A 13,102-nucleotide genomic window follows, 5' to 3' on the forward strand; every position below is an offset into this window, starting at 1 on the left:
CCACAAAGCTGAGAAGAACTAGGGTGGCTAGCCCCATTAAACATAAAAAGATGGAGTGAAAAATGGCACCTATCTCTGCGACTAGGGATGGAAGAAACTTGAATAAATTAAATGGGAGATCTTAGGGCTCAGTGGATAGAGTAGCCTGGTCTCTAATGGATTTGATATACTGTGTTATTTTTAGCTCTGATTAACGTATAAGCAACCATCCTCTCCCAGGAATGCACATGTTCCTCTATGGGCTGCTGTAATGGCATCAGAGTCTCATTGGTTTTAAAGGACAATACCTGCTAATGAGTTGACTTGGGATTTGAGAAGGGTTAAAGTAGAGGCTGTTCATTCAATGTTAGTGAATAGTTTGAGGGAGAGATTATGGTGGACCCAGTCTGCATGGTCTATTCCTGCAGCTCCAGTAGCTACTGCTCCCCCAATCCTGATGATAGCTATGAGTGGGATTAGGAACTAGACTACTCTTTTCTTCCAATTTGCGATGACAGGTTGGAAAGCTGGGTGGAAAAGGTTCATTTCCACTTTTTAGTTTGAGTACTGGGGCCATGTACAGTAAAGTTCATATCCCTGACCAGCATGAAAGTATGTTTAGGTAGGTTTTGTGCCCTCAAAGGAAGAATATTCCCTGATTTGGGTCTAAGGAGACAGAAAATGTTAGATTGCATACTTCTCTGGATGATGGACTGCTGATTGCCAATGTGGCCACCCAAAGTTTGATTCATTCATAGTTGATCTGTGTTCCACTGCAGCCTGAAAGACAGGATCATAGGGAGTTGTCATTAGAATCAAACATGATGCCTTGATTTTTATCCTAGACCATTCCTGGCAGTCCTGTCAGGTGGACTTTGATGCAAGCATTGGACACAGTGTCTGAAGGATAACACAGGGGATCTGCATCTGTCTACCAACTGACTCTACCAGAATTGGGAAGCTTCCCCTTGGAAATGAGTTATGTTAGTCCTGAAGAGAGTTATTCTTTCAGGGAATTTGGAGATAGTGAGGGTGCATTCCTTGTTATATAAGATCCTCCTCTCCCCCCACTTGACTGACTGTGGGTGGAATTAATAATAGTGAAGTTATGAGTTTCTGTGATCCAGAATGTATGGTTACAACAAGGCTTCCTAGATTGATTTTGTTGGAATTGGAATATAAGCAAAAGGGTACAGGTTTTACTAAAGGTGAGAGGTAGGTATTTATAGATAAGATACCCTTTACTGGGTGATTGGTGATTTTAGAGAAATATTGGGCTTTTGGAAGAATATGTTGAGAAGGTGGTCAAGGGTACATGGAAATTTTGAGAGAGGATCTGTTAGTTCCATGGTGGTGCATCTCACATGGGCTTTGGGCATCCAGAACAAGTGGGTAGAAGTCCAGAGTCTTGTGTCAATGGGCCATGCTTCAGATAGCCCAGAATGGGCACACATAGCCAGCAGGAGGATAAACTGAAGTGGTCAACTGCATGCTGGACCACACTAAAGTAAGGGTGGACCAGTGTACAGGAGAAGGAGGTAAAGAGGACACACACATAGAAAAACAGGAGTAACTTCATCATTCTTTTGGTGAGATGATTTGTACAGTTTTCTTGAAAAGGAACTTCAAACCTTCAGTTGGTTCATAAGAGTAGGATGCTTGTGTTTCTGTTCCATTTTCCAGTTCTTCCTCCTGTGGAGACTTAGGAGAGTTAAATTTAATCCTGGAAATAAATACCCACCTAGTAACCCCTTGTAGTTTGACATAGAAATAGTTAAGAGCACTGTATAAGTTTGACATAGAAGTGGTTAAGAGCACTGTGTGAGATTCTTTCCATTTCAGCAGTAGCTGCTCTGCTGGGGATTTTTCTTTCCAAGTTTTTAGCAAATATTTGGTCCCCTGGATGTATTCAGGGAAGTAAATTAGTGTGGCAGGGTGCAGGAAGGATCTGGTTCTCATATTCCCTAAGAGCTTATTGGATTTGCCCTAGATTTATGAGGTATTTTATTGTTTGTTAATTAGAAGTTCTGAGGAGAGGAAGGGTCTCCTGTAAGTCATATTGTAAGGGCTTAACTGAAAAATGCTTTTAGGGGCAGCCCTTACTCTGAGAAGAGCAGTAGGTAGGATTTTTATTCATGTCACAACTGTCTCTCAGCACAGTTCAGCTATGGTTTTCTTCAGGTAGTGATTTGCTTTTTCTACTTTACCAAAGGATTGGTGCCTCCAGGAGTCATGCAAGTGAAAAGAAATTACAGGGACCACACAGAGTTGCTTAACTACTTTTGAAGTAGAAGAGGGCCATTGTCACATTGAATGGATCTAAGTAGTCCAAACTGAGGTATTATTTCTTTTAGCAAGTCCTTTGAGACTTACTGGGCTTTTTCTGTCCTAATTGGAAAGGCCTCAATCCACCCCATGAAAGTATCAGTGAATACTAATAGATACCCAAATCCTTGGCACAGGGTCATCTAGATAAAGTCTAGCTACTAGTCTTCTTCACAATATGTGCCTCTACACTGGACTGGTGGTAATAATAGGGGAGGCCTCAGCCCTCTTCCAGGTTTGTTTAGGGCACAGAGAGGGCATAAATGAGGGACTTCCTTTATAGTCCTGGTGAGGCATAGGCCCTCAAAGAGATTATTGACAAAGGTAGTTAAGGCCTCTCTTCCTAGGTGAAAAGATTCATGGAGATCCTTGATTACTTTCCATTGCATGTGTCCAGATAGAAATATCTTTGATCCCTGCTTGTACCAATATCCAGGGCTGCTAGTATATCCCCTTTATTCAGCTTGTTGGATTTTGTCTGATGTGTACTCTGTATTTATGTCTATTTCCTGAGGGTATGGGATTAAATTTATTTCAGACACTGGGGAGAGTGCTGTCAGGCTGCTTGATCTGCAAACCAGTTTCCAGGTACAACATCAGAGTCTTCCTTCTGGTGAATTACTGCAACTTCCTTGGACCTGTGACAGCCTCCAGGTGGGACAGGATTTCTAGGTGGTATTTTATGGGGGAACACTTGGCTATTAGTTACCTCCTTGCCTTCCATATAGCAGCATGGGCATGGAGAAGTAAGGCATACTTGGAGTCAGTGTAGATGTTGATCTTTAGTCCCTGCCTAATGTTAGAGCTATGGTGAGTGCAATGAGTTCAGACTTCAGAGAGGACGTGCCTGGTGGTGAGGGTTTTGCCTCTATAACTTGTTGAGGGACTACCACCACTACATGCCCTACCCTTTGTGTTCCTTCGAGGATGAAATTACTCCCATCTGTGAACTAAACCTCATCAGGGTTTCCAGAGCTCATCCTTCAGATGAGGGTGAATAGAGTACACCTGACTAATTACCTCTATCTATGTGTGTGTTGAAGGCACTGATTTTTTTGTAGGCATGAGATTGGCTGGGTTTAGAGTATGATATGATTTTAATGAGTTCTAGTGTGTCAAGGAGGAGGGCCTGGTATTTCACTAAACATCTACCCATCAACCATTGGTGGCCTTTGATCTCTAGACCCTTTGACCTCAGAGGGTCTCTGAATTTCAAGTGGCTGACCTATTGTTGGCTTGGAGGCCTCCTCAGTATGGCGCATAGTTGCAGTCACTACCCTTAGGCATCCTGACCATCCACATTCCACTGAAACCAGTTGTTTAAAAAAGTAGGCTACTGGCTGAGGATCCTTTCCCAATTTCTGGGTTAACACTCCAAGGGCCACTTCTTGCTTTTCTGCCACATGCAGAGTGAATGTTATTTTTTTCCAAACTGGGCAATGTCAGAGCTGGAGCTGAGGTTAATAAGGTTTTAAGAGTTTGGAAGCCTTTCTGCTGTTCTCCTGTCCACTCAAGAGCTTCAGTATCAGGCCCTTTTAGAAGGCATAAAAGGTTTGACAATCACTCCAAACCCAAATATCCAAATCCAAAATCAGCCATATTTAAGAAGCCCTGAGTTGTTTCTTGGTCCTTGGTGGAGCCAGGCCACTTATTGCTTCTATGTGGCTTGTACTGAGTACTTGAGCCCCCAGAGAGAGAGAATGAATCCTAGATGATTTTTTTGCTTGGAGATCTGGATTTTTGAGTACAATAATTGATACATTTGCTTCAGTTTAAAATCCGAACACTATTGTTATTGGAGGTTTCAGGTCTTGGACTACAAATCAGTATGTTGTCTACATACTGGAGTAGGGCTCCGTTTTCCAGCTTATAGCCCTTAGTTTTTTGTTTTGCTTTATTTTGGGGGTGCGTGTTCCAAGAATCAAACCCAGGTCTCCCACAATGGAAGGCGAGCATTGTACCACTGAACCACCCATACACTTTAATTTCCTTAGCTTTTTACTGAGGATATTCCCAAATAAGTGGGGCTATCTCAAAATCCCTGTGAAAGGACTATCCACATATACTGCCAGGTGTCTATGGATCCAGGAGGAATTGACTTGAAGGCAAACAGATACTGGGAATCAGGGTGAAGGGGGAATGCAAAAGAAAACATCTTTGAGGTCTAAGACAGTGAACTGCTTTGAATCCCTTGGTATTTGGGTGAGGATCCTATAGCAAATAGGTACTATTGGGTGGAGTGAGACCATGGCCTCATTGATAGCTCTGAGGTCCTATACCATTTGGTAGACTCTGTTTGGTTTCAATGCTGGAAGGATAGGAGTGTTTCAAGGAGACTGACATGGTATTATAAGCCTGTGCTGTAGAAACTTATTTTCTTGAGGTTGCAACCCTTTCTTTGTCTTTGGCTTAAGAGGCTACTGCCACTTTCAGGGGGAAAACATTCTGGTCTTTGTGAGAGATATTTATTGGTTGGGCATTGATAGCCCTTCCAGGTACACTTTGTTCCCAAAGCTGGGGGTCTATCTGGGAATGAATGCCTGGGGTTATTTGATCTGGATTTTTACCTGGATTTACATTATGCAGAAAACACTGTGACTGGACAGCTAATGGATGCCACAAGTTGGAGGGCTATATCTAAACCTTGTAAAAAGTCTCTACCCCAAGATAGGGGTAGAGCACCCAAGGACTACTAAAAACTTGTGGTTTATGAGAACATCCCCTAACCTGGAATTTAAGGGCAGTGTGTGAAAAACTGGTGGGTCTTTGGGTTACAGTCAATCCCACTATGATATAAGTTTTTGAGGACAAGTTTCCAAAGTACTGGGTAAGAATGGAGTATGTGGCTCCCATAGCAGTTAACAAGTCAATACTTTTACCTATGTCAAAGATAACCCGAGGTTCCTCCATGGTTATAGCTAGCTGTGAAATGGTTGCTGCTTGGGACCTTGGGCCCCTTCAGTCCTCACTCAGGGCCATCAATGGTGTGGGAATCTCTCCCCTTCTCCCTTTGGAGTTGGGTACAGTAGTGTGACCATTCTTTTTGCATCGAGGACAAGGTCCCAGTAGCCTGACCAGGCCAGGGCACTTTTTGCTCTAATATCCCAACTTCCCACATTTGAAACAGCTGCCTTTCCATCCTGTTTGGCCTTTGGGGTTACCCTGAGGGTGCAGGGTGCTATTTAAGGCAACTGCTATTAAATGAGTTTGTCTCCTGTTAAACATCACGCTAAATCTTCTCCAGTCCTTCTGCTTCATCTTTATTATTATTGAAAACACTGAACACAGTATCTAGCATCTCATTAAAGGGGGTTTGCAGTCCCATAGCATTTTCTACAATTTACTCTGAATATCTGGGCATGATTAGCTAATAAAGTGAGACCTTAGTAAAATTTTGCCTTTCCTGGGAATTTAGGTCTATATTGGTATATTTCTTCAAGGCTTCTACTAAGTGTACCTGGAACAGAGCAGGATTCTCATCTTTCCCCTGGGTTACTGCTCCAATTTCATCATAATTTTTTTGTCTAATTTTTTTTTGGTCTAATAGTTTTTCATTGCTGTTATAAGACAGACAATCATATGGTCTCAGTGTCTGTGCTAGTTTAAAACTTTTGTGTAACCCCAGAAAAGCCATGTTCTTTAATCCTCATTCAACATTGTTGGGTGGGATCTTTTTGATTAAGTTGTTTCTATGGAGATACAACCTGCCCAATTGTAGGTGGGACTTTTTCATTAGGTGGTTTCCATGGAGATGTGTCTCTAACCATTCAAGGTGGGGTTACTTATTGGAACCATTTATAAAGGAATCATTTTGGAATGAGCCAAGAGCACACACAGTGAGAGAGCTTTGGAGATGAAAGAAAACACCCCCAGGGAAGCCACTGAAGGCAGTGGAGAAAGCTAGCAGATGTAGCCATTTTCCCTCCCACATGAGAAAGGTGTCCAGAAGCCAAAGACTCCAGCAGATGCCAGCCACATGCCTTCCCATCTGACAAAGGTGCTCTAGATGGCATCGCCCTTTTGTGAGTGCAGGTAACCTCTTGTTGGTGCCTTAATTTGGACATTTTCATGGCCTTAGAACTGTAAACTTGCAACTTAGTAAATTCCTTTTTAAAAAGCCATTCCATTTCTGGTATATCTCATTCTGGCAGCTTTAACAAACTAAAACAATGTCTTAAATCTGCCTGTCCTTGTTAGTAGTTCCAGTTCCACTTGGGGTTTTGTTAGGGACTGCAGTAGCTCCTGCTAGATACTGTTTTGGCTGGGCTGCTGTTGGTGTATCTGCATGGAGTTGGGCTTCTGCCCATATATGGAGCTTCTCCTATGGAGCATAGCAGGTAGATATGATAATGTGAATGTCTCCTCAGGTTAGGTCAAAGAAGAGTGAAAGAGACTGATTCTTTAGCAAACTTGCCCAGGCTTCTGAAAAATGTCTTAGCTTCTGTTTACATTAGACTAAATTGGTCATAGAGACTAGTTTATATTGGGGCCACACTGTGTTTAAGACTAATTTGTTTGTTTTATCTCTAGGCCATTTAGTTGGAATGTGTCCCAGTGTTTCATGAGGCATCTAAGGGGAGAGTCAGTAGGGATAGGAGAATTGCCTATGCTTTGCTGTTCAGCTGGTTGTGTCTCTGCCTGTGACAGGGAGAAAAAGAGAGGGTAGAAAAGGAGGGGATATTAAGAAGTAGGAGTCTTCATGGAATGCTCCCAACTAAAACAATACAAGAGGCCCAAGCCTTGAACCCAGTCCTAGATCCAACATCTGGGGTCATTTTGACAGGCCAGGTGATGTGATCTTTGGGCATCCCCAGAGAGTCACCCTTTTTGCATCCCCAGGGTTTATAAGAAGGATCACAGGATAGAAAAATCCACAACATAGGCAGGACTCATCTCTAAAGGGCATTTTAAAAAGTATTTGGGTAGATCTGTAGACAGTAGAGAAAGTTATGGAGGGAATGTGCCTCATGAGAGGTGGAAGTCTGATGCCATATAAATGTGAATTATAAATTAAGTTTCTGACCAAACTGGGAAAGTAGGAGGTGCCTAAAGAAACATCTACTTATTGAAAAGATTATTTAAGCCTTGTAAATAAAATGTCTACAGCCTAGGGTAAAAACATTCTGGCCTGTAATCACCACACAGCAGAACCCCTCTCTTAGAGTTGTGAGTTGGACAGTGGGACCCTGCTAGGTGACTGAATTCCCTTCTCTTTGCCTTAAAATTTTAAATCATACCCACATCCCCCACACCCCATCTTTCTGTGATGAAGCCTCCCCTCTTTGGCCGGTTAATTCATATTCAGGAAGGTCTTAAGATGCCCTGAGGGCAGGGATTGGTGAGCCAGAAAGAACGGGACCTCTTCTGTGAAGGTTCCTACACACCCTTCTTTTAATTGCCTCTGACTATTAGATCTCTTTCACTGTGACCAGGACTATTAGATTAAAAAGGGTCCCTGCCCTCTTCCCAAGCAGCCCTCCAGCAGCCCTAAGGAAATTCCACTGACAGTTTTTTTTTTTAATGCCCAAGCTTATTCTCAGCAATAACAAAATCAAGGCTTCAAGCAGCAGGATTCAGAGTCTCAATTTATCATATAGTGCCTAGGTGGTAAAGAGAGACTCAAGCATAGCACATAGGTGGGTCAGTGAACTCCTGCAACATTCAGAGCGCTCCTGCAGTCAAGCCCCAGAGAATGGCATCAACTGTCACTTGTTTAACCCTCGAATCTGCATGGTATGAAGAACTGATCCTCCACTACCCTCCTGGGGTGAGGGGAGCCACAGCCAAACAAAGAGGCTAAGATTATGTTCTGTGGCCAGAGGAGAGAAGACAAGGACAGAGAACAGTGTTTTTACCTGTAGGAAGTGCTGTTGGGTCCCTTCGTGTTACCAAGTTGAAGCCAGACAGTCCCAGGAGTTCTTGGAGAAATCAAGACCTCAACCAAGGGGTGGTGCCATGAGGGTTCTTGATTCAGTCTCAGGAGAAAATTCAAGGACTGTCATTGAGTACAGCCAAATAGTTCAATAAGCTTGACGTTGGAGAACCCTGGGAATTCTCACCTAGAGGCTAGAGAGCTGTCCTGGAGTTTCTTGGCTGGATTCTGGGGAGCTCTGGAAGTTCTAGGCTGGGATGCTGTAGAGCTGTAGGAATTCTCTACTGGATGCTGAAAAGCCCCAGGAATTCTCTGCTGGATGCCAGAAAATCATGATGTAACTGGCACCCTGCTGGCAGTGGTGCCAACTGAGCCCCAATCAAAGTTTGATAGTCTCAAAACTAAAATAATTTAGAGATGAGTGGGCCGGTAGGAAGAAGTAGTAAAGTTTATTAAAAAGAAGTAAAGTTTATTATTAAAGAGTACACGTTAGAGGGATTAATGTGGATGTGCCTAAGGGAGGGACATATTCTGATTGGAATGGGTTAGGTTGTTTTATAGGAAAGTTTTGTTGGTAGTAGGTTTCCATGGTAACCTTTGAATACTAGGTGTGTTCCTTATTCTAGGAGGAGATAGATAGCAAAATTTGTGGTTTATTGTCACATACCTAAAATGTGTCTTTGGGCAAATGGTTAACAATCTTTATGACTCTATGTTTCCTATCATTAACAAAGAGTTTGCTTTGGGCCCAGAATTTTTTTAAAACATTTTTATTGTTAATTATAACATATAAACAAAGACAAGAAAGAAAAAGCAATGACTTTCAATGTATAGTTCAACAAGTAGTTATAGAACAAGATTTCAGAGTTTGTTTTAGGTTACCATTCTACTATTTCAGATTGTTCCTTTTAGGTACTTTGAAACACTGGAGGCTATAAAAATTTTTTTTTTCTTTTTTGTGAAAAATAATATATATACAATAAGGCAATAAATTTCAAAGTCCATCACAACAATTAGCTGCAGAACAGATTTCAGAGTTTGGTGTGGGTTACAATTCCACAATTTTAGGTTTTTATTTTTAGCTGCTTTAAGATACTGGAGTCTAAAAGAAACATTAGTATAATGATTCATCAGTCATACTCATTTGTTAAACCTTACCTTCTCTATAGAACTCCAACATCACCTTTGATCTTTCTCCCACTCTTTAGGGTTATTTGGGCTATGCCCATTCTACCTTTTTCATGTCGGAAGGAGCTGTTGATTATATGGGATAAGGGGATGGAATTAGTTGATGTTATGGAGATGCTGGCCCCTCTGCATTTCAAGACTTATCTGATCCAGAGACCCACCTGGAGGTTTTATGTTTCTGGGTGTTACCCTGGTGCATGAAGCCTTTGTAGAATCTTATGTAATGCCCTAGGTGTTCTTAAGAATTGGCAGGAATGGTTTAGGTTGGGATTTGGCAAGTTATGGTAAGTGGCAATATCCAACTAAGCATGTGTAAGAGTGACCACCAGAGTAGCCTTTTTACTGTATTTGAACTCTTTCAGCCACTGATAACTTATTTGTTTCACTTCCTTTCCCCCTTTTGGTCAGGATGGCATTGTTGATCTCATGGTGCCAGGGCCAGACTCATCCCTGGGAGTCATCTCCCACATCTCCAGGGAGACTTTCACCCCTCCATGTCATGTCCCATGTAGAGGGGAGGAAAATGATTTTACTTAACAGAGTTGAAAATGCAACTCTGTATATATAATATATTGTTTTTTTTTTTCTTTGTGCATGATCTTGGAATCATATCTGGGTTTCCCGCATATCAGGTGAGCATTCTACCACTAAACCATCCTTGCACCCCCTGGGCCCAGAATTTTATAACCTTTTATGGTTTCAAGAGGTTTCAGTGGTTTGGGACATTAGGAAGACTTGTCTCAGAAAATTTGCAGCTGAAGTTTGCAGCTCTGTATTCATTTCTTTGGAACTAGATAAGAAACATGGAATTTTCAGTTTTTATTAACTCTTTAAGAGCTAAGTAGGAAACCAGGGACTAACAGTTATCATATTTTTATTCTGCTTCAATGGGAATTCTTGGAGAATCTAGCTGCGAAGGTTCTTGACTCAGCTACAGAAAATTCAGCCACAAAAAAGAACTGAAGGACTAGTCAGTGTGTACAGTTAGAGCATTCATAAACTACCCTGCTCAAAGAATCCAAGGACTACCCAGCTCAAAACTTTAATGCATAGCGAAGGTACAAATTCAAGGATGAGCACAGGCATTCTCCAAAGGAGGAGAAGCAGTCTGAGGTTGGCATCCTTGCATTATAAGGACTTGGAAGGGCCCTTCTCCCTCTTGTTTTGCTAATAAGGGATTGATGAGTTGCACTTATTCATTGGTACTTTTCAGGTGCTGACCTGAGTAAGGGCTCTGTGTGTGGCTGGATGTGCATGCTGAAAAGAACTTTTGCTATGGGGTTTAGGGTCACTCCCCCCTCCCTCCTTCCCTATCTAATCTGCCTTAGTTTTGCTGTAGATTTTTTAGGATTTTCTACATATGGGATCATGTCATCTGAAAACAGTAAAAGTTTATTTCTTCCCTTCCATTTCGAATGCCTTTTATTTGTTTGTCTTGCCTCATTCCTCTAACTAGAAATTCCAGCACAATGTTGGATAACAATGGTGACAGTGGGCATCCTTGTCTTGTCCTGATCTAGTGGAAGAATTTTCAGTCTTTTCCCACTGATTATGATATTAGCTGTGGGTTTTCATAAATTCCTTTTGTCATATTGAGGACATTTTCTTCTATTCCTGCCCTTTGAAGTGTTTTATTCAAGAAAGGATATTGAATTTTTTCAAATGCCTTTTCTACATCACTCGAGATAATCATGTGTTTTTTTTGCTTTGATTTATTGATATGGTGTATTACATTAATTTATTTTTTTTTGTTTTGAACCAGTCTTACACACCTGGAATAAATTCCAGTCGGTTATGGTATATAATTATTTAAATGTGCTGCTGAATTCAATTTGCAAATATTTTATTGAGGGTTGGCAAAGAATTTTAACTGAGCCTTTTTTACTGCCATATCCCTGCAACCTAGAACAGTGTTTGATACATAAAAGGCACTCAGTACACATTTGAAATGCTGAATGAACAATGCAGGGAAGAAATGAATATATACTTGTAAAATTCTACAAGCCCTTAAGGAAGTCAAAGCTCTTACTTTTTTGATTTGCATATAATGGGCATTCACTACCTACCTGTACAATGAGAATCCAAATGGCCAGTTCAAAGGTCACTCTTCCCTGAAGACTTTCCTTAGCATTTGTGGTAGTTAGATTCAGTTGTCAACTTGACCACATGAAGGTACCTAACTCTTTTGCTGTGGACATAAGCCAATGGTGCCTGAACCTCAACTGTTGCTCACTACATCTGCAGTCGGCTAGGTGTGCCTGCTATAATGAATGCTGTTTGATTTAATTGGCCAGTGCTTAAATGAGAGAGCTCAATGTAGCATAGCCAAAGCAGTTCAGCTTACCTCATCTCAGCTCTCACAGCTCAGTCCAGGCCTTTGGAGATGCAGAAAGAAATCACCCCAGGGAAAGTTGTTGGAACCCAGAGACCTGGAGAGAAGGCCAGCAGGGATCACCCTTTGCCTTCCCACGTAAGCAAGAACCTCAGGTGAAAGTTAGCTGCCTTTCCTCTGAAGAACTAACAAAATAAATCCCCTTTTATTAAAAGCCAATCCACCTCTGGTGTGTTGCATTCAGGCAGCTAGCAAACTAGAACAAATCTGGTACCAGAGTGTGGGGTACTGCTGCAGTTTGCAAATACCAGATATGTTGGAACAATTATTTGGATGGCTAAGGGGAAGATTTTGGAGGAACTGTGAAGAGAATGATGCAGAAGTCCTGGAGTACTTGAAGAGACTGTTGGTGTAAATGGAACCACTGCCAGTCTGGACAAAGAGGGACACAGAAGGGACAAATTGGAGTTTGCAGACTGAGAACCATGGAAGCTCGGGTCTGAAGCCAAGAAACCTCAGTCACGAGAGTGGACCCACCCGTATACATGGAGATAGTAAGTTTACCCTGAAGGGCGAGGATGAGTCTCCCACTTTGTTGCAGTGGAAGAGTCGTGCAGCCTCAGGCCTTGGAGAAGGCAGAGCATGCTCCTTGGGGGACTGGGGAGAGCCTGGCTGCCCCAGTTGAGCGTGTGTCTCCGAAATGGCAGAGAAGCCAGGTGTGGCCCTGATGCCTAGAGAGAGTGGAGCCGAGAAAAAGGTAGTTTCCTCGATGTCCCCCAAGGTTGATTTGGAAAGAGACAGGCCACTGCATAAGCCCTTGGAAAAGGTGGGACTGTCACTTTCTAAAGCTGAAGGATAAATGACTTTCAGAGTTTGAAATCCAATGGTGTTTGCCCTGCAGGTTTTCAGAACTGTTGGGGTCTTGTGACCCCTGTTTCCTTCCAGTTTCTCCTTATGGAAATGAAAATCTTTATCCTGTGAATGTCCTCCTTTGCATATTGGCTCCAGATAACTTGTTTTAAGATTCATAGGCCCATAGCCAGAAGAGAATTTTTTGCACCTTAATATTGCTTAAGGTGATGCATGTAGTTGCCAAGTTGACAAGGGGTGGACATGTGCTAGTTAGATTCAGTTGTCAACTTGGCCAGGTGAAGGTACCTAGTTCTGTTGCTGTGGACATGAGCCAGTGGTACCTGAATCTCATCTGATGCTCATTACATCTGCAGTCAGCTAGGAGGTGTGCCTACTGCAATGAATTATGTTTGATGTAATTGACTGGTGCTTAAATGAGAGAGCTCAATGAAGCGCAAGCCCAAGCAGCTCAGCATACTTCATCTCAGCACTCGCAGCTCAGCCCAGGCTTTTGGAGATGCAGAAAGGAATTACCCTGGGGAAAGTTGTTAGAA

The 13,102-nt window shown here is 42.2% G+C and overlaps 1 protein-coding gene across 14 annotated transcripts in view; it reads left to right on the top strand.

The window, feature by feature from the left end:
• Positions 1–13,102, top strand: part of CTNNA3 (catenin alpha 3) — a 1,849,311-nt gene that overhangs the window by 1,232,069 nt on the left and 604,140 nt on the right. The window lies entirely within an intron of this gene.

This window comes from Tamandua tetradactyla, chromosome 13 (genome assembly GCF_023851605.1).
Source record: "Tamandua tetradactyla isolate mTamTet1 chromosome 13, mTamTet1.pri, whole genome shotgun sequence".
In the NCBI taxonomy this organism is placed as follows: Eukaryota; Metazoa; Chordata; class Mammalia; order Pilosa; family Myrmecophagidae; genus Tamandua; species Tamandua tetradactyla.